The 26,734-nt window shown below is 35.2% G+C and overlaps 1 long non-coding RNA gene across 1 annotated transcript in view; it reads left to right on the top strand.

Moving 5' to 3' along the window:
- The window catches only part of LOC307179610, a 305,248-nt gene that overhangs the window by 20,758 nt on the left and 257,756 nt on the right, over positions 1–26,734 (top strand). The window contains exon 3 of the long non-coding RNA XR_013825443.1: positions 18,284–18,401. This is a non-coding gene — a long non-coding RNA (uncharacterized lncRNA). The remainder of the gene's footprint in view (positions 1–18,283; positions 18,402–26,734) is intronic.

Here is a 26,734-nt window from a genome sequence, read left to right as displayed (position 1 = left end):
TTTTTTGAGAAGGTAAATCTAATCAATGCTTACAGAAATCATAAAGTGGTTGCCATTGAAATGGAGAGGGAGATTGAAAAGAAGCTCAAGGGAATTTTTTAGGATGATAGAAATATCTTTTAGCTTGTTTTGGGTGGTTCTTACATGAGTGTCTATGATTGTGAATATTTTAAACTTAAAAATGAAAATGGTATAATAATCACTAAAAGCTTAAGGTCCATACATTTAATTTTATGTAAATTTTATTTTCATTGAAATATATAACACATCACTCACACTCTCCTGCTATGCAGAAATTTCCCTACACCTTTAAGTAGTCCTGGAACCTTCTGAAGATGAGTCAGAGATCCATAGTAAGAAGTTCTTTGTAATTAATACATGAATTAACAATTTAAAGCAAGGCTTGGTGTTAAAACAACAAAGGAAAAGATATACATAAATACTATAATAAAGTACTTTCTTTTTCTAATAAAGAGTGTGGAGGAATGTTAGGAAATGAGCATTGCCAAAATTCCTAGGTTTCATTTGATGAAACAAATATTAAAACTAGGAAAAACAGCACTTCTGGAAACTAGGAAGTTACATTTTATCCATATGCACAAACTCTCAAGAAAATCCTCAGAAAAAGAATGCAGGTGGAACTAAACTGCGAGAAAGAAGTATCTTTAGAAATAGATATATTTTCCAATGTAAAGCGAGAAGACTTCAGTGTTTTAGATAAGAGTTGATATTAAGGGCAGGAAAGAAGGATTAGATGTCACAACTTACTTCACGTTAGGTAGTTACAGAAGTTAATTCCAGAAACCGAGGGAACACTCAGTATTAGTCCAGCCAATACAGCAGAAATCAGCAGGGTTTTGGATGAAATTCACTGTAAGTTGTTAAAAAAGGAGACCTTGAGTGACTCTTCCAACACCATTGAAAGACAGGATCAAGAACAGGGGAGAAGTGACCATGAAGCAGTGTTTAACATGCATTGGAAATATTTGAAATGAGATCATTAAAAAAACAGTCTAGGGGGGCTTCCCTGGTGGCGCAGTGGTTGAGAGTCCGCCTGCCGATGCAGGGGACACGGATTCGTGCCCCGGTCCAGGAGGATCCCACATGCCACGGAGCGGCTGGGCCCGTGAGCCATGGCCACTGAGCCTGCGCGTCCGGAGCCTGTGCTCCGCAACGGGAGAGGGCACAACAGTGAGAGGCCGGCGTACAGCAAAAAAAAAAAAACAGTCTAGGGGACATGTGATAACTATACCAAACGAACAATCAAAAAAAAAAAAATCAGAAATGTAATCAAACACAATAGGAAGCAACACCCCAAAGGACATTGAGGGTAGCTATGGTTTGTATCTTGCCTGAAAGCCTGTTAAAAAGTTGGCCTCTGGAAAAAAATCACTCAAAGAAAGAGAAGAAATGAGAAACAGATAAGAAACCAAAATGAGTGACAAACTTTTTAGTAGAATACTATTCTGGATTTCTGGTTCTTGTTGATGACTTAAAAAAAACACCTATTAGTCCTTCTTATGTTCCAAATATCTATTAGAATGATTAAGAAATTAAAAAAGGAAAAAAAATCCAGTGCCAGAAACTATGGAAGCATTATATTTACATGACAGACTCTAGTACACACGCACACACATGCACACACACACACATAAAGCTGTAATGAGACTAACTAGATAAATACGTTTATATTTATCTCATTAGAAGGTAAAGCAATTCTGGAAAGTAATTTGAAGAGATTCTTTGTGAACCCATGAATCCAATACAGTGCAGAGTAGCAGAGTAGCATATCCTTTCATTATTTCTTATAAAGGAGTCATAGAGTACCTGCCATGAACTGGTCACTTATAGGCTCATGCAAATAAAAATACATCCATCCATACTTGTTTCCAGTCTTTTACAAACTGAATAACTAAATATTTTAAAGCACTAACTTATATCAGTCCTATCATAGGCTTCCTTTCCTTCAACCACTTAATCATCTCCTACATGACCTATTTCAGGTGATTCAGTATTCTGCAAAAGACATCAGAGAAATATTGACCTTGGACATCACCACACACACACAAAAACCTTATCAGATATTCTATTTTTAAAATTTACTTTATTGAAGTATAGTTGATTTACAATTCTGTGTTAATTTCTGCTATACAGCAAAGCGATTCAGTTATACATGTATATATACATTCTTTTCCATATTCTTTTCCAGTATGGTTTCTCATAGGATATTGAATATAGTTCCCTCTGCTATTCAGTAGGACCCTGTTGTTTATCCATTCTGTATATAATCCTTTGCATCTACTAATCCCAAACTCCTGATCCATCCCTCCCCTACCCCCCAGCCCCCTTGGCAACCACAAGTCTGTTCTTTATGTTCCTTATCAGATATTCTTGACTACTTTTCAAGCAATTAAAGCACAAGGAATTTATCTTTGAGTGTGTACTAACCAATTAGGACAACTTCACCCAGTATCAAAGTACAAGATTATACCCATCATCTTCTGTCTTAAACAGAGGGTCTCCAGAAGACTTCTAGAAATAGTCTACAGACGCAAACTACAGACCAAATCTTTGGAATATGCATGAGGTAACCAGTATTTGCTAAACGCCATTGGGACAAGAGATTCTTAGATGCCTAGAACCATGTTTGTAATACCCCCTTTACATACATTTCCACTTTATCCCATCAGCTATATTTTTCCTCTGCCAACCTTTAAGGCTACGTCTAAGATGCCCCCTTACTACTACTACCAACTTGCCTAGATCTACGTTTTACCACGGACAATCTATAAATGCTTTCCCTAACTAATTTTAGTATATTCAATTTATGTAATTTTGCATATGCTAATGCCTACAAAATACAAATGAATTAACAAATTCAGGTTGTATCTGTTCTAACTGTTCAAGCATAGGAAAACAATGAAAATAGTATGAAGGGTATAGCAGACCACCTTAGCTGTACTGATGCTCTTTTGAACATAAAGGGAATTATCCTTGGGACGAGATAGGTAAATAAATGTTCTAGGAGTATAGCAGGGATTGTTTTTTTTTTCAAGAAAACTGCCAGAGACAGTATACTTAGAACTCCACTAAAATTGGTTACATCTCTTGCACATTTCCTAATTTCTTTTTTTATGTGGGAATCATTCCTTTTTTTTTTCTTTTTCTTAATACCAATCTAGGAACAAGGCTTATTTTTCTGTGGGATAAAGAGTTAGATAATTACAAGTCTATGACTCTCCAACTTTCTCAGAGGACAGTCTTCTTGAAGAGATGGGAGGGACAAAATTCTTTTCTGGTAAAATAACTAATACTTTTTAGAACAGACCCCTAAGGATGGTTATCCTACCCATTGGAGTAAACAATACAAGGTGGTAATCAAAAAATGTGTTCCTCACTTTACCTGATAAATAAAATTGCGTGTTTCCTGGTGGCATAGCCTACCAATGTAATTCCTTAGCTTAAGTAATTACAGATGAAAGAATAGCCTCTGATTTTCTTTTGGCCAAGCAGCAGGAAATCTGCACTATTGTTAGACTTCATGTGCCTAAATAAATACCACAATTAATATGGAAAGTGTATATCAGTCCTAATGAAGAGGCAGCCCTGCTAAACTTCATCTAATTTAAAGAAAGGAATGTATGTAATTAAAAGAAAATATAGACTTAGGGAGTCATTGACACTTGTTTTCTTGATCAAGCCTGAAAAATCTTACAATAGTTTGTTATACTTGCATGTTTCATGTCCCTTTGATATGTTATCCAGAGCCTTGATGCTTTTGTGCAGCCACTGTCCCTACATGGTTCAGTAAGTCATTCAAAGAAAAAAACCAGTATGCAATCATGCTGATCAGCGCTCAAATTGATAATCAGACTTTTACAAACCTTTATCTTCTGGTAGCATCAGCAACACTGGCGAGGTTCTAGACACTTCCTGGTAATAGCTCCTGCATTTCTGGCTTAGAAGGACAAAAGCGGTGGACTGAGGATATAAAACTTCTGACCGAGGAGGGAAGGACTCATCTTTCTTAGAAGCTAATAACATCTAACCACTAGAGCTGTGTGAAAGTACTTCTAAATGATCCATGACAATTCGGCATCAGTAGGCAGGCTTCCGAGAGTCAGCCAATAACAACCTTACGCTTTCAGGATAAGAACCTTTCAGGCTTCTGAAAGTCAGCCAATCCATAAAGCATCGCTGCAGTTTACATACTTTTGAAATCTTTGAAGTTCATACTTCTAAACACCTGTATACAATCATTTGTCCACTTTGTTCAAACACTGCCTGTGTGTCTTACAGCTCTCCCTTCATTATTGATTAACACTGTAAATTCAGCTTTCTTTTTTCTCTTCCTTCCCTTCCTTCCTCCCTCCCTCCCATCCTTCCTTCCTTTTTCTCCTTCATAATGAAGTTTGACCTCTTTATTTATCATCCATATTTAACTGTGCAACTTAGTTCCTATCAATTTGTAGCCCCAAAATACAAAGGTGAAAATATGTTACCTATTCCTTTATTTTATATACCCTATATTTTTACATAAGTGATAAAAAAATTTAGTAGTTACACAGTATAATGCATGCACGATATTTTGTTTTACTTTCATAAATCAAAGAAATGTACATCTTGATTCTGTTTTAAAAAAGAGCTATAAGTCAGCAGTCTTGTGAATGTCAAAGAGTCAGCAGTGCAGACAATACAAAAGTAAGGCTGTGTTTCATTTTGTCAACATTGGCTACTAGAAATTTAGATAAAATATTGAGAAAGAAAGGAAAAATTCATCATGGCATTGACCTATTTTAACATCTGATTGATATCTCATTAATAGCTATTTCTTCCATTTCCAGATTTTCTCAGAGAATGTGTCTTTTTTCCTTAAATGATAGTATTCACCACAAAGATGAAGAGCTATGTATGAAATGTTTGAAAGCAGAGACATGCTTTAGGGGGTTGGGAGAAGAAAGAATATCTGGCAAGGACTTTGTTCATGTAATGTGTTTGCAAGTCGAAGTATATCAAAGGAAATAGAATCTCATGATCTTACTCTAGAGAGATGCCAGCTACTAGGGAAGAAAACACTTATGGGCTTTAGCAAAACTCACAGTATAGGTCAGTTAAATGCAAATTGTAAAACACAAAGGTTGATTTTAATCCACTTTGCTTGCTTGGAAGAAAGCTTTAAGCCTTTCAAAATTCAGAGAGGCTCATAAATTGAGAGCTAGCTAAAATCCTATTAAACCAAAGAGGGATTATGTAGATTAATAAAAGGTTTTTTTTGTTTGTTTGTTTTAGTATAATATTCTCTGAATCAGTCTTGATTATTGTTGTCTTCCCATCGAGTCCTTTTTTGAAACTAGTATTCATACAGTCCTTATAAATGAGGGAGATTGCTAATTAATACTTTTTAGTGACAGATTTTACCAGGAATGAGGTCATTAAAAATATTTTGCTTATAGCAGTATGTGATAGAAGAACATATTAAGATTAAAAATTAAGTGTGCAAAAATAGCTGCATAGGCTAGATCCACCAGAGCGTTGCATTTGCATGCAGGATGGGAAATTTTGCCAGGTTTATTTAAATTTCTTGATTTTGTTGCTGTAGTTCCCCGCCCTTCCCCCTATCCCCCCCCAAATTGGTCAAAAGATGGATAGATAGACAGATAGATGTATGTATATAGATATCTATCTCTGTCCGTCTATATACTTGCTATCTTATTTGTCTGAGTAAACTTCAAAACGTCTATTAATGATACATTGACAGTTCTTAAAGAGACTTTTAGTTCTTCAAAAACTTATATGACTTGATCTTTAGAACAGGATAAGGGCTAATAAATGCAGGGTATGTGTATACAGTTAACCCTTGAACAATGTGAGGGTTAGGGGCACTGACCTCTGTGCAGTTGAAAATCCACTTGTAACTGACCCAGGGTTCCATATCCCCGGATTCAACTAACCGTTGATCATATATTTCTGTAGTATTTACTATTGAAAAATATCTGCACTTAAGTGGACTCGGGCAATTCAAACCTGGGTTGTTCAAGAGTCACCTGTGTATAGTTTTTTCACCTAATATTTCTTTAAATCTAAGATAGCTACTTAAAATGGAAAATTAGTGTTTTGATTCTTATTACGATACATAATTAGAAGGTGTTGTCTATTTATTGAATTACTACTTATGAGTCCCTGAGATGTTTCAGGGATGGTGCTATGCACTGTGAATGAAGAAGGACTCTGCCCTTGGGCCATCCACTGAAGGAAGTTGGTCATTGATTTCTTTATGTATGTCCAGACCCTTATCTATGTAATGAATAAAGATACAGAAATCTAGCAGGCAGAAGTAAGTATCCATACAGACATAGACACAGTGTAGAAAATAATTAGAAAAGCGTAGATGTATAGATAAAGGCATAAAATGTAGATACAATTAAATATTTTAAATTAAGTCAGTATTTAAAAGTGAGTAAGGTTATTCTCTTAATTCCATTCCTGGGTTGTATTATTCCTAAAAAGGAACATGATTAAAGGCTTGTTTTAAAATATCTCCAAAAAAGACAGGGTTATTTAAAAAAATTGGCTGGGTAGTCCAAGTGGGGAAAGATGGTAGAAAGAAATACCTTAGAGGACAGTTTTGGTGTAAAACATTTGGCCTTAAATAAATGCATGGACCTGCTACTGAAAATGTATTACATATGTCAAAGGAACAGTAATTAAACTGCTCCCTCTAAGCTTTTTTGATAGGCCATTTTCAGAATGAATGGCTGAGGCTGAGAAAGGGCACTTGGCATTTAAGATCCCTACCTTTAGGATATTATTCTCCCTGATTTTTCCATTCAACATGATTCCTTTTTCACTTTCATGACAACTTAGAAGAAAGTTTTCTGCTCTTTAGCAAAAGATGACCTTAGAGCCACATAGAAATTGTAAATTGTTCTTATAGTATATGTAATTAATTTGGTCATTAAAGAGAAATGATTAATCATGAGGATACATGTATATACTGAAGAAGGATGACAGATTTAACAGGTTGTCATGGTAAAAATTGCAAATTTTACAGTTTGGCTTTGACTAATGGAAATTAATATATACCACAGTGATTGTCACAAAATAGTTGAAAATTATCATCTACTTAAAGTTGTTTTTTGTGTATGTATGATATATATAAATATAGTTTGTGATCATGGCCTGCAATTTCTTTTTGAGAACAAGTTATTTATGGACTAAATCCTTACTAATATTTAAAAGAAACTGATAAAAGTTGAACTGTTCTTTATTAAAAGTAATTATTAATCACTTTCAAAACTCTTGCTTCTAAAAATTAAATTTAATTGATATTTTCCACATACTCTCATGAGTTTCTCTTCATTGTGTCTCAACACATATCATACAAGTGTATAGCACACATACTAACTTGCTGCACTGAAAGTAACATTTTTGTGTAACATTTGTGCCGGTGCCTCTTTCTTATTCCCAAATCTACTGGCAATAACTGGAAAAGGAAAGGAAGCAGACTAATTCAGAGTTAAGTACTAAACCTCATCATTTCAACCTGTATATACTCCTGCCACATTTGATTTTTTAAAATCCTGTCACTGTCTTTTCATTCCTATCTTAACATGCTTTCTATTTTATTTCAATTTTTGGAACTATTGTCAGTCTACTTGTATCTTTTTGTATCTTTTTTCTTCCTATGTGTTTACAAGTTGTAAACCAAACTTAAAAAATTAGTCATAGAATATAGTTCACACTGGCCAGAGTCTTAACAATTAATCACACAAGCATTCCTTCTATTTTTTTTTAACATTCTCTGATTCTTATATTCATTTATTCACTTTTAAATTTTACAAATATTTATTAAGAACTTATTGTGTGCTAATCACCTTTCTTCTCATTAGGAAAACAAAGATAGTTAATAGTCTCTGTCCTCGAAGCACTAAAAATATGAGAAATAGAGAAACAAGATAACAATTACAAGGTGAGAAATCAATGATGGCAATAATGAAGCAATGGAAAAGGACTCCTAAATAAGTTAGTAATAAGGAAAGGGTGTGTATGTCTGGAAAAGACTTAGAGAAGCTTACATTCAGTCTGAAGCTTAATAGATGCTTGGGGAGTATAAATATATAAGGGAAAGGGTAAGAACCATCATTTCCCAAAAGAGAAGGAATGAGTAAAAGAAAGGAGGCCCCAAATGTATATACCATTCCATGAATATTTTAGGGGAGCATGGATTAATAATGAGAAATAAACCTCTTGGTAATTGACAAATATCTGTATGTGTGCTGCTTCCTGAAATTCCAATAAAACCACTAGTTGTGTAATTAGTGGATGTGAAACCAAACAAATATAATAGACTTAATTTTGACAGTTCTCAGTTTGTTCTAAATGTCTTCAAGGAATTCTCCTGCCATATCATGTCATAAAATATATAATATTCTAAAAGATAGACTAGATGAAGTTATAGGTGATACTAACTGTACTTAAAGGTATAGAATGATCACAAATGACCTCAAAATCATCACCCTGATTTGTCATATGGAAAAGCTTGATTTAACAAACATTAATAAAGTCATTATTCAAAAGACCTACCTACCTATTATGGATAAACACATGGAGGGGCCATTTGGTTGTTGCAGAGTATCTACATGGCTATTTATACGTGACTATTATATCTTAAGAACCAAGTTATTAAGAAGTTATGAATTAGTAGAGCCAAGACTTGAGACAGCCTCGTTCCAAAACCCATGTGATCTTTTGTTACTCAAATTGCGTTACGTTAAGCCTAGAAGAGTAGTTTTTTCAATATGTTCATAAGTGAGTTGGGGTTGGTTGGAAGAGGAGGTTCCTACAATGAAATAATATGCAGTGTCTCAATATGTAAAACAGACAAAATTGATACTCCTACACTTGAAACAAGATTGTAAACTGCTTTTCATGAATCATGATATAACCTTTATTGTCCATGATGAAGAATCTGAAATTCACAAACAGGTATTGTCATCATCATTTTAAAATTTTGTAAAGATATTATCACGGAAAATGTGACATTTTAAGTTACCATTTTTTAATAATTTGCTCCTTGATATAGCAGATAAATAAAATGAAACAACATACACACAATGATAATTTTAAAAATACTTTGTTAAATAATAGTGACTCAAATCTTATGTTTCAGTAATTATCAGCTACAACTGATTTAATGAAAAAATGTTATCAATTATTAATACTTCATATTATAAACTCTCAAATCATTTATAGTATGCATGCTGTTTCTTTGCTTACATAGGGCAGTAATTCTGTTTCTTTCCTTTATTTGTCAAAAGCTCACAACACATCGAATTTGGCTCATTATTTTTTAGGGAATGTTTCCTAAATCTTTATAGTGTTTAATTGTCAACTGATCCTTGAATGCAAGGACAAAATTCCATTATTTAATCTTAGAGTTAAACACTTAAACATGAGAATATGTAGCTAAAATTCCCCCAATAAGCTGAAATAATTCAACAGTGGTTACTGATTTTAATATAATTATTTTAACATGTAGTCATATTTTTTTAATATGCAGTACTAGACAGTTATCCTGATAACTTTATGTAGCAGGTAGTTGTTGAAAGAGATTTCAAAAAGGAGAGAACTGAAGTTATAATTATTGACTTAATAATGATTTATAATGTAATCAAAGATACTGCAAATGGAGTTTATTTGGAAATCACTGTATATATTAATCTACATTGTAGATTTTTCTTTAATAGGACACTTAAAGTGTTGTTCCCTTTCTTAGTAAACAAGAGAGATGCTAACAGAAAAATAGTCTTGCCTTAATCTGTTGTGAATGGTGTCAATTAAGGTTCATACCATAAGCGTGATTTTTCTATTTTATGTAATTTTAAAGAAATAAGTCATTGAATAAACATGATTTTAATTATATAAAATCAAATATTTAAGAAAAGACATTTAAGTGGCAGTTTTAAAACTGATGAACCCATACAGAGAATATATTCTTCATTTATTGAGCCTTAGTAAAAGTAATACTTGTCCCAGCATCTTATTCACATGCTTTAATTAGAATATCACTTTGTGATTTATATCACAGAGTAAATATTTGGTTATAATAAAAAGTCCAACGCAACTTTAGGCAGGGAAGGAGAATTTATTAACCAGACACTGATATCTCATGATACCCAAGGACAGAAATATATCTATACCTTAAAAACCGCTGGAACTACAAACAAGAATGTCAGGACGACTTGGCCTCTCGGTCTCTTTTTCTTTCTTTTTATTCTCTTTTTCTTTTGTTTTCATTCTCTTCTTTTTCTGTTTTAGTTTTTGCTTTCTTTCGTCTGTTAGTAAGGATGGTTTTATCCACATAAGAATCACACCCATGGATATATTTCAAATAAAATAATAATCTATCCCTTAATAGTATCTAAAAATCCCAAGCATTTTTTGAACTTAATATAAATGTAGAATGTCAAATCAATAGGGACATGTAGATTAATTAATACATATCTGCAGATCGAACATTTGTTCAAAAGTACAGGTGGATTCATAGCTACCATATTACATTCAAATACAACTAATTCCATTTGTGATTTATTTCAATGGACAATATGAAGCACAAAAACATTTTAACATTTTCCGAAGTGTTACCCAATAAGTAATTTATTGGATAATGGTACTTTCTCTAAACATGCCAACTCCATGAATACAAACTAGGGTCTGTTTCTATTTTTTTCTTGTGTTAATATGACATTCTTTTACTAGGAGTTAGGAAATTCTTCAGAATCAGATAAAGTATTAAAATAACTATTTTAAATATGTTATAGCTGTTCACATAAAACAGTTGTTCGAATAGCTCAGCAATGTATTATTAAATTTCAAATGAACAAAATACCTTTATAAATTTTACTTCAAAAGATAAAATTATAAATTCATGAATTTCAATAAGAGAGGACTGTCATAATCAAATATGGTGCTTTTAAAATTCCCATCATTCAGAAAGAGGCACGGACCACAGTGTTCACTGCAGCTCTATTCACAGTAGCCAGGACATGGAAGCAACCTAGGTGTCCATCAACAGATGAATGGATAAAGAAGATGTGGCACATATATACAATGGAATATTACTCTGCCATAAAAAGAAACAAAATTGAGTTATTTGTAGTGAGGTGGATGGACCTAGAGTCTGTCATACAGAGTGAAGTAAGTCAGAAAGAGAAAAACAAATACTGTATGCTAACACATATATGTGGAATCTAAGAAAAAAAAAAAGGTCATGAAGAAGGGCTAAGGAGTAAGACGGGAATAAAGACACAGACCTACTAGAGAATGGACTTGAGGATACGGGGAGGGGAAAGGGTAAGCTGGGACAAAGTGAGAGAGTGGCATGGACGTATATACACTACCAAATGTAAAATAGATAGCTAGTGGGAAGCAGCCACATGGCACAGGGAGATCAGCTCGGTGTTTTGTGACCACCTAGATGGGTGGGATAGGGAGGGTGGGAGGGAGAGAGATACAAGAGGGAGGAGATATGAGAACATATGTATATGTATAGCTGATTCACTTTGTTATACAGCAGAAACTAACACACCATTGTAAAATAATTATACTCCAATAAAGGTGTTAAAAAAATTACCAATTCATGTGTTAGAAGATATGTAATATATTGCACTATTAGTTTATTTTGGCTTTACCTATTCATCTTATTTTCAGGAAGGATGTTTGCCTTTAGGCAATACCAGTTTCCTTTTTCATGATGTTCATTAAAGTATTCAAAGTTCCCAATGTTTGCTAGACAGGGATTTCTTCAAGGCACAGCATCCATTTAACCCTAATTCCTAACACAGTGTTGGGAACACAGAAGATGTAAAATGACCCTATGGTTCTCAAAGGATAGCATGTTTTATCTCTCTCAGTTAAAGACTTTAAGCTCTTAGGAAGTGGCGAGTAATGTGAATAGTGGATTAGAATCATTCGGTCATACTCCCCTCCTTTTTAGCCAAATGACACTCAGATGTTCTACCTTCAGTTTGCATCAGAGCTTTAATGGGTTGAAAATCATGGCACATACCGAATATGGTCAATGTACATTTGTTTTTGCTTCAAAATAGAGGATATTTAGAAAAAATGTATTCTGTTTATTTTAAAATTTATTTTTAATTTCATTTTTCAACTTTACCTTCTAGTCAGAGAATGATGCCAGAGTATCTTTTTTTTTTAAATTAGGCTTAATTTATTGCTTATTTTGTAACATTAGTAATGTTATTTGTTATTAAATAATATTCTATTACTGCCTCACAAAAGCTATGTATCTCTGCAGTTAATATTGGCTATTTAATGGGACACTACTATATTCTGATTCTTATTTAGTTATCTTATAAAATGACTATATTTTGTTTCTTTTTTCTTATTTGATCTACAAGTATCAAGAATACCAGTCTAACGTGTTTCCATCTAAATTCATGTTCTTGCCAACTTATCCTTATATCTCTAACAGTTCTATTTTGATGCTAAATTACTTAGTGGATAAAAGTTCAAAACCACTGAAGTTTCATATGGCTTCATTTTGTCTTGCAGTTTTACCAACGTTCTTTTGTTTGGTGTTTGCCTTTTGTACTATTTCCTAAATCTTAACAACTCATTAGAATCAACTAGGAATTGGAAATAAGAAAAACTTGGAATCCTAGGTTGTGTCACAGACTAAGGCCAATTAAATTAGTGTTTCTGGGAAAGGGGTCAGGGATTACTTTGTTTTCAGAGGTCCACAGATAAATCTAATTTTTAGTATTGTGAAGTTTGCTGTCCTGCTAAATGCTTGCTCTTCCTCTTCTTGTAGCACATTTTGCTTAATTGTGTCTCATGAGGGGAACATAAGTGTTCTCAGAACTTATTTTATGATATTTTCTATTTTCTTGAGGAGGCAAGTTTATTAGTTAAGTTTGGACCTACTGATTACATCTGAGTTTTTTAAAAAAAACAACTTTGTTTTGGATTTTTTTTTTTCTATTTTTATCCTTTCATACTTTCATGAGTGAAAAGCAATTCTAGAAGGGAGTAGGCACAATAATCATTTGGTGATCCTGTTAAGTTCCTTTCTTTGGACCGCAGTGTCTGTGAGTCTGCTTCAGTAGGTCTAAGATGGAGCCCAGACCTGTAACTTATAAAAAAATCGTGGTGATCCTGATGAAGATGCTGATTAAAATGACCAACATCAGTGAAAGGGATACGATATCTCCTCTCACCCCGTTTAATCAGAACTCCAAACTTTCAGCAGTTAGTTCTGAAAGAGGAATCTCAAAGGGAAGGAACTGCTGCCCAGAAAGCTGCTGTCCCCACCTTTGGCCAGTCTCAGTTCTGGCTCAGTCACTTCCACTCCATGAAGATTGCTCAGTAACACTCTGGATGCAGCTGTTTTCTCTTAGAGAAGATTAGAACATTTGGAGCAATCAACATCATTTATTAAACATTAAAGAAAGAACACTAATGCTATGCATACAGGCTGTATAAAACCGTGAGAGCAATGCTAATATGCTTCTTATCCCGTACTTCGCCGTTTGCTCTCTTTGACCCAGCACACATTGGCTCTGAGTGTTCTGTCTTGTATGTATTTAGGCCATATCCATTCCCAGACTCTTCTAAGTACCTTTGTTTTTAGAGGTAAGATTGTTAGCACGGTGACCTGCATGGTGTATGAGTGTAAGAAAATGTGCCATGTGGGGAGTGGACTGCCCCAGAGTAAATCCTCCGTCAACAACGCTTCCTTCCCAAATCTTATTATTTTCAAAATAGAATTCACTGTTTCTATTGTATATAGTTCCAGAATTACGTTTTCAACATTTTCTACTCAAAACAGTATTACATTTGTGTTTTATAGAACTAAAATGCTTCTATTTTAGCTGAAATTCATATGTGGTCTTCAGTTACTGTGTTACAAAATAGGAAATAAATTTCCTTCACCTTTTCTCTAGTCTATTAAACATTATCAATGGATACAGAGAGACTGATACCTTAGTTCTACCATTAAGAAAATGATTAGGTAGGTGCTGGGTATATAGTTGTGAAAATAATGCAATTTTGCCTTTGATGTATTTAAAATCCAGATAAACCAGTTACTATGAAACGACAAATTATGTTCATATGTAAGCCTATAGTACAGGGTTTTAGAAGAGAAATAAATTTTATATTTGGTTACGGACAGCATAGAGAAAGCCTGGCCGAGGAAGAGTTATTTAAAAATTTATGAGTGTTACACCTGAAACTAATATAATATGGTAAATCAACTCTACTTACTTAATTGCCAACAATGTATGAGAATGATGGTCAGTAGGAATTAGCCTGTGAACCCATGCTGGGTGGCAGAGGGGCTGAGGGAGAAGGGAAAGAACCCTTCTCCGGAGGAGCAGCCTGTAATGACCTACTGATTAGACAGTTGATTATCAGGAGGTGCTACATGGGGGAGGAAGGTTTCTGTGTGATGTGTTGCTGCAGGGTTGCTTTTCTGACAGGCAAGGCTGCTCACTGAGGTTCACGTCACTTTAGGACAGCAAAGGTGATGAGTCCTCTTGCCTCACAGAGTCCACTCAGTCTGCGCTTACATCCACACGCTCGTAAACAGTGATGATCAGAGGTGCTATGATCCCTCTCTCCCCTCAGGCACAGGAGTGCACGATTTATCCCAGACATCTCGAGTGTACGTGGAGGCGGCCCCGCCTCATCTACTCCTTGGACCCAGTCGTTCCACCCAGCTGCAGCCCAGTCTCTCTAGGAACCTAGTCAGGGAAATTCCAGGCCTGCACCCAGGAGCTTCTGCTGCCTGCTCTTAACCTCCTCGGCTTTGGTGGCAATCTGGGACCGAGTATAGTTCAGGCATTCCCCACCCTCTCCCTACTGGCTTCCTTAGCATCCTCAGCATCCTCTGAGGTGAAATAGCCTTCCCTTCCGGGAAGTGGCCACGGAAGCATTTGCTCGCTGCTAAATAGGCCAACTCAAGGGGAGGCTTAGAGAGGGCTTCATGCCAACATCATTATGCCAAGATCCCACATCAGCACAGAGTTTAAATAAAAGCAGTGCGTCTGCTCCTTAAACGTGGTGTCAAGACAAGCCCCCTGCACCTCCCAGTCGCTGTGCCACAGTCAGCGCTTCTCCGTCGTCGGTGCTCTTGATGCTTCAATAACGAGCCACCTCCGGAATGTAGGGGCCACCAAGGCTGGAGGAAGCACTTTGTCCCTAAAAAAAAACCTGATTTTTTTATATTATTAATAAAAATACACACATTTCTGATTTTGGGGCGTTAATTTATATATTTATAATTCTGAGATACTTGTGTTGGTACTACTTAATCAAAATGTGATTTTTTAATCTAATTAAAAGTTCTTGTAAAATAATAATGACAGAATGACTTTGGAGATTAGAAGAAGTATTTACACAGCTGTTAATTTTCAAAAGAGAATTTAGTAAATAGTGTCCTTGATGAAAGTGCATGCCAGAGGGATATTGACTTTTTTCTGTTAATTATGTCTACTATAAGCACAGAGTATTCAAGACTCTTTCTCTTCATTCTTTGAAATATGTGTGTGTGTATATATATGTGTGTGTGTCTCTCTATATATATGTATATACTGTGAGATATATACTATATCTCAAAAAATTGGAGAAACTATCACTTGTCATAACTAGTATTGAAATTAATCTCTGTTGTGATTCTTAATTTGTAGGATTTGTAGGGGTCAGTGCTGGTATTATAACTTAAGAGGGTTCCCTTTTACCTTTCTTTCAAGAAATAGGTTGGAAAAATTGCAATCTTCTCAATTGTTATGAAAATTATTTAAAAAGCTGATTAAAATAAAATCCCCCCAAAATTCAAAAACCCAATAAATGAATCCCTTCATTCTTCATGACAAATTATACTTTTCTATAATGACATACTATATTTTGCCTGAAAACAGAATTTGTAATTATGTATATTAGATAAAGAGAGCCTTACTATATTCTACAGGGTGGTCATCATCCTTGTTCTATAAAACATGTTTATTAGTGAGTTGACCTAATGATAAAATGTGCAACAGTATTGTGGTGGGGAGCGAATAAAATATGTTGCATCAAGTGATTCAAGAAAGATGGGCTAAATCTAACAATATCAAATTTAATGGAAATGAGGTCAAATTATCCATCTTATTTCCAAGAAAACCAAACGATATTAGGAAAGTCAGAAGAGAGAATACATAACTTAGCATGAAAATCAGGAAGAAACTATTATAAAATAAGTAAATATTATGTTCGAAATTAGTAAGAAAAATGGCAATAATATCAGAAAGCTCATTTAATTTAAACTGTACTAATAGGAGTAGATTCAAGTCAAGGATGAGATGATGGTCCTCAGGATGATAATGGAATATGATTTGTAACTCCATCGCTAGTCCACATGTTAGGATGGCCTGCCGATTTCTTCTGGTCCCCTAGGGCAGTATCTAATTGAGGTTGTTAAGAGATAACATTCCACCTGCAGCAAGTTTAACATGAGGACACCAGGCTTATCACATTACTTGTTTTATTTTTCCTGTGCCCTGTGTACAGCCTATTAAAAAGCAAGCACCTTACAGTAGTTCATGACATCTAGCACACATTTCCCTGCAATATGGCCTTGGTGTGTCCCATCTTTTCATCTTTAATCAGGGATTTTAAAGCTAGATTAATGAGACATTATCTTATCTCCCACTTATAAAATTTTTAAAAAGTGACACCATCCGGGTTAAACATTTCTCCCAATGTCTGATGCTTCCAGTCTGTCCAGTGATCATCATCCTGATAGTGACAGCTAGAATGAAAAAAAGAAGGGGTGATTACAGTTGTCACACCATCCTATGTCTACTCCTTCCTTTCGGTGTTTGCCATTTTCTATTTCACAGAGATCTGAATGCTTTGACTGTCCACTGCTTCCTGCTAAAATTTGACCGTTATTACATGCATGATGTAATGCCACATTTTGAGATCTTGACTTTCAGAATTAGCATCTGAAGCTAGAATTTAAATAATATAATTCATCACAATGTGCTCCATATATAAAATTTGTAATTCTAGCAATATGGCTGGATCCATCTGTAATATGGTAATTCCATGCACTTGTCTGTTGTTGTTTTTTTTTCCTGTCCCCTGTCCTGCTGAGATTTAAATGACTAGAACCAGCGCTCAGAGGCTTCACTCACTTGGTGCTCTTGTGAACAGTGACATTAATCCCTTGCGCATCATCCACATGCTGACTTTCCCACACAGGTGTTGGCCCATCCGTTCCCACACCTGCAGAGGTACTCCAAGCCTGGGTGTGATCAGCTGCAGTTTACCCTCATGCTGTGTCATGCATAGCAGCCCCCGAGTCAGGCACTACAGCTTGGCCTTCACCACCTATATAATCTGAAGGAGCCGCCACAAATTCTGCGTCATCAGTTGCTTCATGAAATACCAAAAGAGTAGTGAAGACGCTGGGATCACACTACCTGGCCTATTAACAAAGTGCACAAACAGTCCCATCCTAAAAATTCTTCAGTTTGTTTGTCAGCATCTCGAGTGAGGCATTTAGCTACCTCCACCCCAGGTTATTTGTCCTCAGAGGTCAGGGTCATACAGGGTGGCCATAGGTGCAAACTCTTCGTAGCAAAACAGTGAATCTTCTCTTCTAGGCCTGATGCAAGTCTGCCTCTCTATTGCCCAGCCCTGAGTTTCTCCTCTCCTTTCCCCTGAATGGAAGCTAGATAGATAGGTTTCTTTTCCTGCATTTCCTCAAAATGCCCCATGCTAGCTCTCCCGATGGCTGGCTCCCTTACTTCTTTCAGCATTTTGCAACAATCCTGGCTTCCTGGTGAGATCTGCCATGAGCATCACATACGCAATGGTAGTCCTCTCCCCACCTTATCCCCTGTCTCAGTAACACTTTTCTACATCACACTTATAACCTATTATATAACCTACTTGTTTATTGTGCTTGTTACTTGTATCTCCACACTGGGATATAAACTCTAAAAGGATAGATAATATTGTTTTGTTGTGTTTTGTTTTGTTTAGCGCCAATTCCCCACTATTTAGTAAAGAGCTCAATAATTACTGAATAAATGAATTCAAAGTAACAGTCCCACATGTACACCACAAGATTTTTCTTATCCGTCAGCAAACTGATTTTGTAAACATTCTAGGGCAGAATAGATATGGGTTACATAATGTCATTGTTCATTATGGCACTTAAATTGTTTCTAAGTTGTTAGTCATTATTTTATTATTGTTTTATCATTGAATATAGGATACGTATCCCAGTATCGCTCATGAGCATATCTGGAGTTCAACGGTCAAAGTGATCAATGGGAAGGAATGGCCAGAAAAGTTGCTACTTTTTATACCAGGCAATGGCTGCGTTCAAGGTAACTTGCTACTAGGTTATGGCCTACTACAATTTACTTTTAGGGAAACTATAGATTATCCACATGTTCTATACATTGACTGTAATATGATACATAGCAAATACAGATTAATATAATATGAACGTGAAGTTGATAATGCTAAATACTATTTACTATTAGTAAATTTACTAAAACATTTTTTAAAAGTAACAGTAGTAGCGGTTGGATACATTTTATCCCTGGAATAGTCGATAATTTAAAGCTGGTAAAATAAACAGCAACCATAAATTAAACAATTTTTGCAATCTCAAAAGATACCAAAAAACCAAATAAAATAATCACCTTACTTACACACAAGCACCTTAAATCCAATCAGAAACTAAACTAAGGTTAAAATGTTATTTTTTGTCCAGTGGAATTAATTTATTATACTGCAAGGTGGAAAGACTATTCTACAAATTTTATTTCTAACAATGTTAAATATAAGTAATTGGTAACTGCAATGAAAAATAATTGTATTGTAATATTTTTACTTATTTATTTATTTTGCGGTACGCGGGCCTCTCACTGCTGTGGCCTCTCCTGTCGCGGAGCACAGGCTCCGGATGCGGAGGCCCAGCGGCCATGGCTCACGGGCCCAGCCGCTCCGCGGCATGTGGGATCCTCCCGGACCGGGGCACGAACCCGCCTCCCCTGCATTAGCAGGCGGACCCTCAACCACTGTGCCACCAGGGAAGCCCTGTAATATTTTTAAAATGGCAAATTATTTTAATCATCCATCAATATATCAATAACAATATCAGTATATCAATAAGAAAAAATGTACACATTTTTACAAAATAAAGAGTAAGAAGGTACAATTTTATGTGTGTTATTAAGGTGTATTAAAAGCTAAATGGGGCTTCCCTGGTGGCACAGTGGTTGAGAGTCCGCCTGCTGATGCAGGGGACACGGGTTCGTGCCCTGGTCCGGGAAGATCCCACATGCCGCGGAGCGGCTAGGCCCGTGAGCCAAGCGCGTCTGGAGCCTGTGCTCCACAACGGGAAAGGCCACAACAGTGAGAGGCCCACGTACCACAAAAAAAAAAAAAAAAAAAAAAAACCTAAATGACTGAAAACAAATCATACAGACAGATTTTTCAGTAAAATAAGCATCTTTTACACAGAACCTTGTATATATTACTTGACAGTGTAATAATTGTCATATAAAAGTCAGGGGTACAAAGCAGGCCAGTTTGTATAATTTGTCAGGTAGATAGTTAGCTAATTGAAAAACTATCAATTTAGTTTTTAGTTCAAGACATACACTTAAACAGATACCAGATGAAAACAGTTAAATGAAAAACAACACACAAATAAACAAAAATAGTTTTAGAAATTGAAACGTCAACGTTTGAGTACGAATGATGCTAACAGAATGGATGGGTCACCCTATATTGGGATTTCTCTTGAGGCATTTAATGATTTGCTAGAAGAATGAGATCAAGAATCCAAGCAAAAATTGGCTGATTCACTGTGTCAAAGAACTGAAAGGTTAGGATTCATGGTTACAAAGTCAATGAGGGATTGAGAGACTAAAAACCTATAGGAGACACTACTTGAGTTCAAGACATAGTGTGAAGCTACAGTAATCAAGACAGTGTGGTATGGCAACAACAAGGGAAAAAAAGATAAATAGATCAGTGGAACACAAGAGACCCTCAATATAGACAACTGATCTCTGACAAAGGAGCAAAGGCAATACAGTGGAGCAGAGATAGACTTTTAACAAATGGAACAACTGTGCATCCACATACAAAAGAATGAATCAAGACACAGACCTTACACCCTTCACAGAAATGAACTCAAAATGGATCATAGACCTAAATGTAAAACATGAAACTAAAGACTTCTGCATGATAACATTAGAGAAGGCCTTGGGTATGGTGATGCATTTTTAGATACAATACCAAAGACGTGATTCTAGAAATAAGTAATTGATAAGCTGGATTTCATTAAAATTTTTAAAAGTCTGCTTCGCAAAAGACAATGTCAAGAGAATCAGAAGGCAGTTCACAGACTGGGAGAAAATATCTGCAAAAGACACATCTAATAAAAGAACGTTATCCAGGGCTTCCCTGGTGGCTCAGTGGTTGAGAGTCCACCTGCCGATGCAGGGGGGACAGGTTCGCGCCCCGGTCCGGGAAGATCCCACATGCCACGGAGCGGCTGGACCCGTGAGCCGTGGCCGCTGAGCCTGCACGTCCGGAGCCTGTGCTCCGCAACGGGAGAGGCCACAACAGTGAGAGGCCCGCGTACCGCAAAAAAACAACAACAACATCAACAACAACAAAAAAAAGACTGTTATCCAGAGTATACAAAGAACTCTTAAAACTCAATAATAAGGAAACAAAAAAAAACTGTTAAAAAAATTGTCCAAAGACCTTTACAGGCACCTCCTCAAAGAAGACATACAGATGGCAAAAAAGCATACAAAAGGATGCTCCTCATCTTATGTCATCAGGGGATTACATATTAAAACAACAATAAAATACCACCGCACATGTATTAGAATGGCCAGCTTGCACAACGGACAACAGCAATGCTGGTGAAGATGTGGAGCAACAGGAATTCTCATTTATTGCTGGTGGAAATGCAAAGTGACATAGCCATTTTGGAAGACCCGCAGTGTCTCACAAAACCAAACATACTTTTACCCCCATGATCCAGTAATTGTGCTCATTGGTAGTTACTGAAGGGGTTTAAGTCTTATGTCCACACAGAACCCACACATAGATGTTTATAGCAGCCTTCTTCATAATTGCCAAAAATTGGAAGCAACCAAGACGTCCTTTGGTAGGTAAATGAATAAATAAACTGTGGTACATTCAGAGAATGTAATATTATTTAACACTAAAAACATGAGCTCTAAAGCCATGAAAAACATGGGGGAACCTAAATTGCATATTACTGAGTGAAATAAGTCAATCTGAGAGGGCTACAAACTGTATGATTCCAACTGTATGACCTTCTGGAAAAGGTGAAATTACGGAGACAATAAAAAGATCAGTGGTTTCCTGGGGTGGGAGGAGAGAGGAAGATGAATAGGCAGAGCACAGAGGTTTCTTTAGGGCAATGAAATTACTCTGTATGATATCATAACAATGGAAATATGTCATTATACATTTGTATAAAGCCATAGACTATACAACGGCAAGAATGAACCCTAAGATAAGCTGTCGACTTTGGGTAATTATGATGTGTCGATGTAGGTTCATCCTTGGTAAAACAAACAAACAGAACATTCTGATGAGTGATTTTGACAGTGGGAGCATATGTGGGGCAGAGGGTATGTGGGTAATCTTTGTACCTTCCTCAATTTTGTTGTAAACCTAAAATAGCTATTAAAATGAAGCCTTTATAAGAAAGTCCTACAGGAAAATGTACTCCAGAATGGCAAACCCAGTTTTTTGTGCCACTTTTACTCTAGAGGCATTTACCAATTTCTAAGCTGTGCTTCACAAGAGGCCAGCCAACTAGACAGCGGTCCTAAGTGAGGAGATTGGGAAATTAAGCAGTCTCAACGGAGTAAGGAGAAACGTAGAGAGTTCAGGAACTGCCAAAAAGGAGGTTTTCTCAAAAAAGGTTTTTGTTTGAGATCCCAGAATAGCTCCACACTCTCAGCAAAGGCAAATAAAAATAATATAGAACTTAGAATGATTGAACCAAGCATTAAATTAACTCCATGAAAGACTGGATGAAGTGACATTTTTCTTCTCAAATTGGCTGACTGGAGATATATATCTAGATCAAGATAATTTTATCCAAAGTCTCTTAACTATTTTCAAACTTAATGCCCAGCCTTAAAACAAAATTACTAGACATGTTTGGAGATAAGATCAAATAATAGAAAACCAGTGGAAAAGATACGAAAAAGATACTAGAAACAGACACAAGGATGCATATATTATAGTTACCAGACGCAGTGTTAAAATCCCTAATATGTTTAACTTGTAGATGAGAGATGGAGGAATTCCATGCAGAAGTGAAATCTCCATATGTAATATAACCAAATAAATTTTTATAAATCAGAAACTGCTTGATATGTCAGATGACTCTGATGAAAGCATGTTAAAGGCAAACATTTTAATGCTAAAAATCCATAATTTGTTTGTGAGCAGGTAAGATGCAAGCAAAAAGAGAAAAAAATTATAGTGAAATAAAATGTAAAAATTAATCCAAAAGAAGTTAAGTAAGGAAGAAAAATAAAATACAAAAGTAAAGAATGGATAGGGGTGCCAGATACAGTCCCATAATATGTTGTTAGATTTAAGTCTACAAATAACAGTGATCATAAAAGTAAGTCGGCTGAATTGTCTAGTTATGACGTAAAAAGTATCACTTGAGATGCTTTTTGCATGAGAAACATCTAAAGAATAAGGACCCAGAATGAATGGAAGAATATATGTTAGGTAATGTTCAATTTTTAGAAAATCCTTGTATAGTGTTAGGCACATCAGACAATACAAATTGGACAGCAAAAATCATAACATAGGATAAAGTTTTCACTATAAAATTCAAGATATTTTACTTATCAAGATGATATGTAATTCTAAACTCGTACAAAACACAAAATCAGGAATATGCGTAGACTGATACAAGTAGGGAAACTGGCTTCAGGCCTGCACTTTTGAGGACTTTCTCTGGCCTTTCTCGAGTGATGCCCTTTTCCCAAATGGGTGAAGAGTCCACTGGGCATAGAGGAAAGTTTTCCTTTATTGAACCTCATTAAATTGAATAATACTATTGGTATTAAAAACACACGAAACAACATGTATTTTTTAAAATATTATGTAATTAGGATAAAGCTATAAAGCAAAGCAATGAATCACAAAATTCAGAATCACTCTGGGGTGAGACAGGGAATTATGATCAAGGCACACAGCGGACCGCAGACTCCATTTAGTGTTTTCTTTCTTAGGTTTGTCAGTGTGTGCACAGGTATTCATTTTATGGTTCTTCTTTAAAGGGTGTGTGTAGTTCATACCGTCTTTTGTATGAATGATCATTTCACAAAAAGACAATATTAAAAGAAGAAAAAGAAATTTGAAAATAAGTATGTAGATTACACAGAATAACAAAAACTATGAAAATAATTGAGTTCAGAAGAAATATTCTGAAGTAAAATACACTGCAATTCTGAGTAAGTAAAATGTAAGGTGATTTTCAAATAAACAACAAAATAAGGAACGTTGGATTGCTCTTTATGTTGTTAAGGCTTCTTACATTTAGGAGCATAATCAGGAGGCTTCTATGCAGACTTCCTTAGGTTATAAAAAATTACTTAGGTGTTTAATTTCTTTGATTTGCCCAAGTGTATTGCTTATAAGATTGTTTGCCAAAATTTTAATGATAGCAGTGTCTGTGCCAGTAGTGTTTATACCAGCTGTACTGGACTAATTATTTGGTTTCCTCAAATGTCTACTTTTGAAATAATTATGGCTTTTGAACACATAATAGACAATATGCTTGGAGTATACAAGAATTTTGCCTAAATCGCTTCTTTAAAAACCAGGCAAATCATTTCCATATTGTATTTTACAAGGTCATTGGCACCCAGACCCCAACAATCTTGCCCTTGTCATTATATAAGCAAATTTTATCTTTAGGTATAAATACCCTTCAGTTTACTTAAGGTATGATTTACATAAGTCCAGAATATGTTTTGTCCTGTAAGTATTTAAAATATTATATAGTATCTCCCTTGATTTTTTTGGAAAAAAAAAAACACATAACATTTCTAAGAGTAAATTTGAGATGCCAACCCAGAATTGCACGATGTGATGGGTTAGTGTACCATATCACTGTCAATTATCATAGTTATTATTTTAGTGTGAACTAAATTTGACAAGCTAAGTAGAATGGAATGTTGGTAGCATAGGTAGCTTGTATCTATAGTTGTCCAAACACATGTACAAACACACACACACACACACACACACACACACTCTGCAGTGATCATAACACTAGGCAATTGGACAGTTGTGAAAGCATAATGGTTTCATATCATTTAAAGTCCTAATGTTTCATAACCTTAAGAATATTGAATATGAGAAAAACAATATCATATAAACCAGTTAACAATGTTTTATTTTTCTCCCTTTCTGGACAATTTAAAAAGATTTATGTATAACTTCAGTGCAGAATGTATTTTAAAATATATTGCATCACATGACTAGTCATACACAATATTTTGAAGTTTTGCCACTCAAAAGCTATTAAAATTTTTCAAGCTTGATAGCAAATGAAATCATACAAATCATTTCAACCATGAACAGAAGAAGAAACCACATTCAGTGCCTGAGGCATCATTCAATTATTTCTTTCCCTTTATAATTTTCAATATGACTGACAATTACATTTACGGTTTTCTCAAAAAAAAATCTAGCCTTCTTATTTTCTCTTTTTAATTGAAAACTATAGAGAAAATGTCAAGAATTTTGTTCTGCATTTTAACTTTCTGTGTTTACTGATTAAATGAGTTTATTAACAGGATAATTTATTTTAAAATATATTAATATATAAAAATATATTTTCATTTCTATTACCCTTTACCTTTATATTTTAGGTTCTTCTGTTAGTATTTTTCTCCATACAAAATATAATGTATTTTTTAAAAGTAATGGTTTCTTTTAAACTTCAATTGCTACTTTATTTTCTTTCTAGAAATAGAACATTTTCTAGTTCTATAAATTTCTATCAAATTAATAGCTTTTTTCCATAATCTTTATAACACATTGTCCAGTTATTGATCATTCTGCTTATTTAATTACGATTTACAAAAAAACTCTTTCCAAACTTCACTCTATTTGTGTATCACTTTTTTTCCAGACTCTTGTGGAAGTTTTTACCTTCTACAGAGCATTCCGCAAGTAGTACTCAATACATATGGAAATGTTTTGTGCTTACTTTCAAGTTTATAAGCTCAATTATGGTACATTTATAAATTACCAGTTGGTGGAAAAATGTCTGTGTAAATTGTTAAGGAAGTAGTGTTTTAAGTTGATTCAAATACTGAAGGAACTCTTATATCAAGTTGGACAGAGCTCTCTCTCTCTCTCTCTCTCTCCTGAAAAAATCCACTGAAAATATTCTAAAATATACAATATCTACGAAAAAGTCTTCTCTAAAGGTGTTTCCTTTTTAGTCTGACTGCGTATATTCTCAACCCTTGGCAGTCTTTAATGTTTGAAGTTGAGCAGCCTTTGAGCTTAAGTAGGTATTTAGATTTATAAGTTTTTATTTACGTGGTAACATATGAACAGGTTTTTCCTGAATTAAATACGGTCACATGCATAAAAATGTTATCTGGTATTTAATCAATTTACCTTTGCTTTAATATTTGTCACACCCTTATGCAATAATGCATCATTTTAAAAATAGTTCACCATAGTCCTTTAATTCACTTAAACGAAAATGTATCTTCTCAGCATTTCATTTACCATCCCATGAGTCATATGTTTTGTTATAACACTACTAGTCTAACATTACCACTGAGCCTTTTTAGCCAAGGGTGGTCTACTACTTCCATTAAAAGGCTGATTTTCTGCCTTAGCCCATGGTTCTAGAAAACAGAGCCTGAGAGATATGTATTAAGGTTTTATTGGGCAGTGTAATCTCAGGACAGTAACAGTGAGGGGAAAAGGAAACTGAAGTAGGAAAGAGAGAAAACATATACAAAGTGAGGTGGTGTCTTACTGAGCTGGCCACAGATTTTAAGAAAGTGCCTGTTTCCTTGGTCCTGCGGGATGACTTTCAGAAAGACCTTGAGGAACCAGCAGCCTCAGCATAGTCCTTTGAGGGAGGGTGGGAGAGAACTTGGTCCAAGTTGTGTTTCCGTCTCTGTCTCTTAATTATCAAGGCTCGTTCCGGGAGATATTAACTGCCTCGTTTTGTGTTATTCTGTCTCTTGGCTGCTGTCAGGGAAGCCAGGTTCCATAGCTGGTGGTGTGGTACTTCCTCTGAATTCAAAAGTGATGGAGTAAGTCATAGCTTCCATGAGTTAAGAAATGTTGAAAAATATGTAAACATACTCTAATTTCTTATTTGGACACTGGGTTTACAGGTGATCTCAACTAATACTTTGAAAAACTATTTTACTGTGTCAGAAGTTTTCTGTTTCTTCAAACCCTACAGTTTCTGGTTACGGATTACAGGGTTTTTTTTAAAAAAAATTCTCCAATAAAAAAGAAATGTGATCAACATAGTCTTATATTCGTAGGTACTATTATACTGTATGTTCATTTTATTGGGTTTATACTCACAAAAATATAACTATAGAAAAATAATATGTGAGATTACAGCTGATGAATATTT

Source organism: Stenella coeruleoalba (genome assembly GCF_951394435.1).
Source record: "Stenella coeruleoalba genome assembly, chromosome: 21".
Taxonomy (NCBI): Eukaryota; Metazoa; Chordata; class Mammalia; order Artiodactyla; family Delphinidae; genus Stenella; species Stenella coeruleoalba.
The sequence above is the reverse complement of the archived record's forward strand: the minus strand, read 5'-3'. Positions and strand labels throughout refer to the sequence as shown.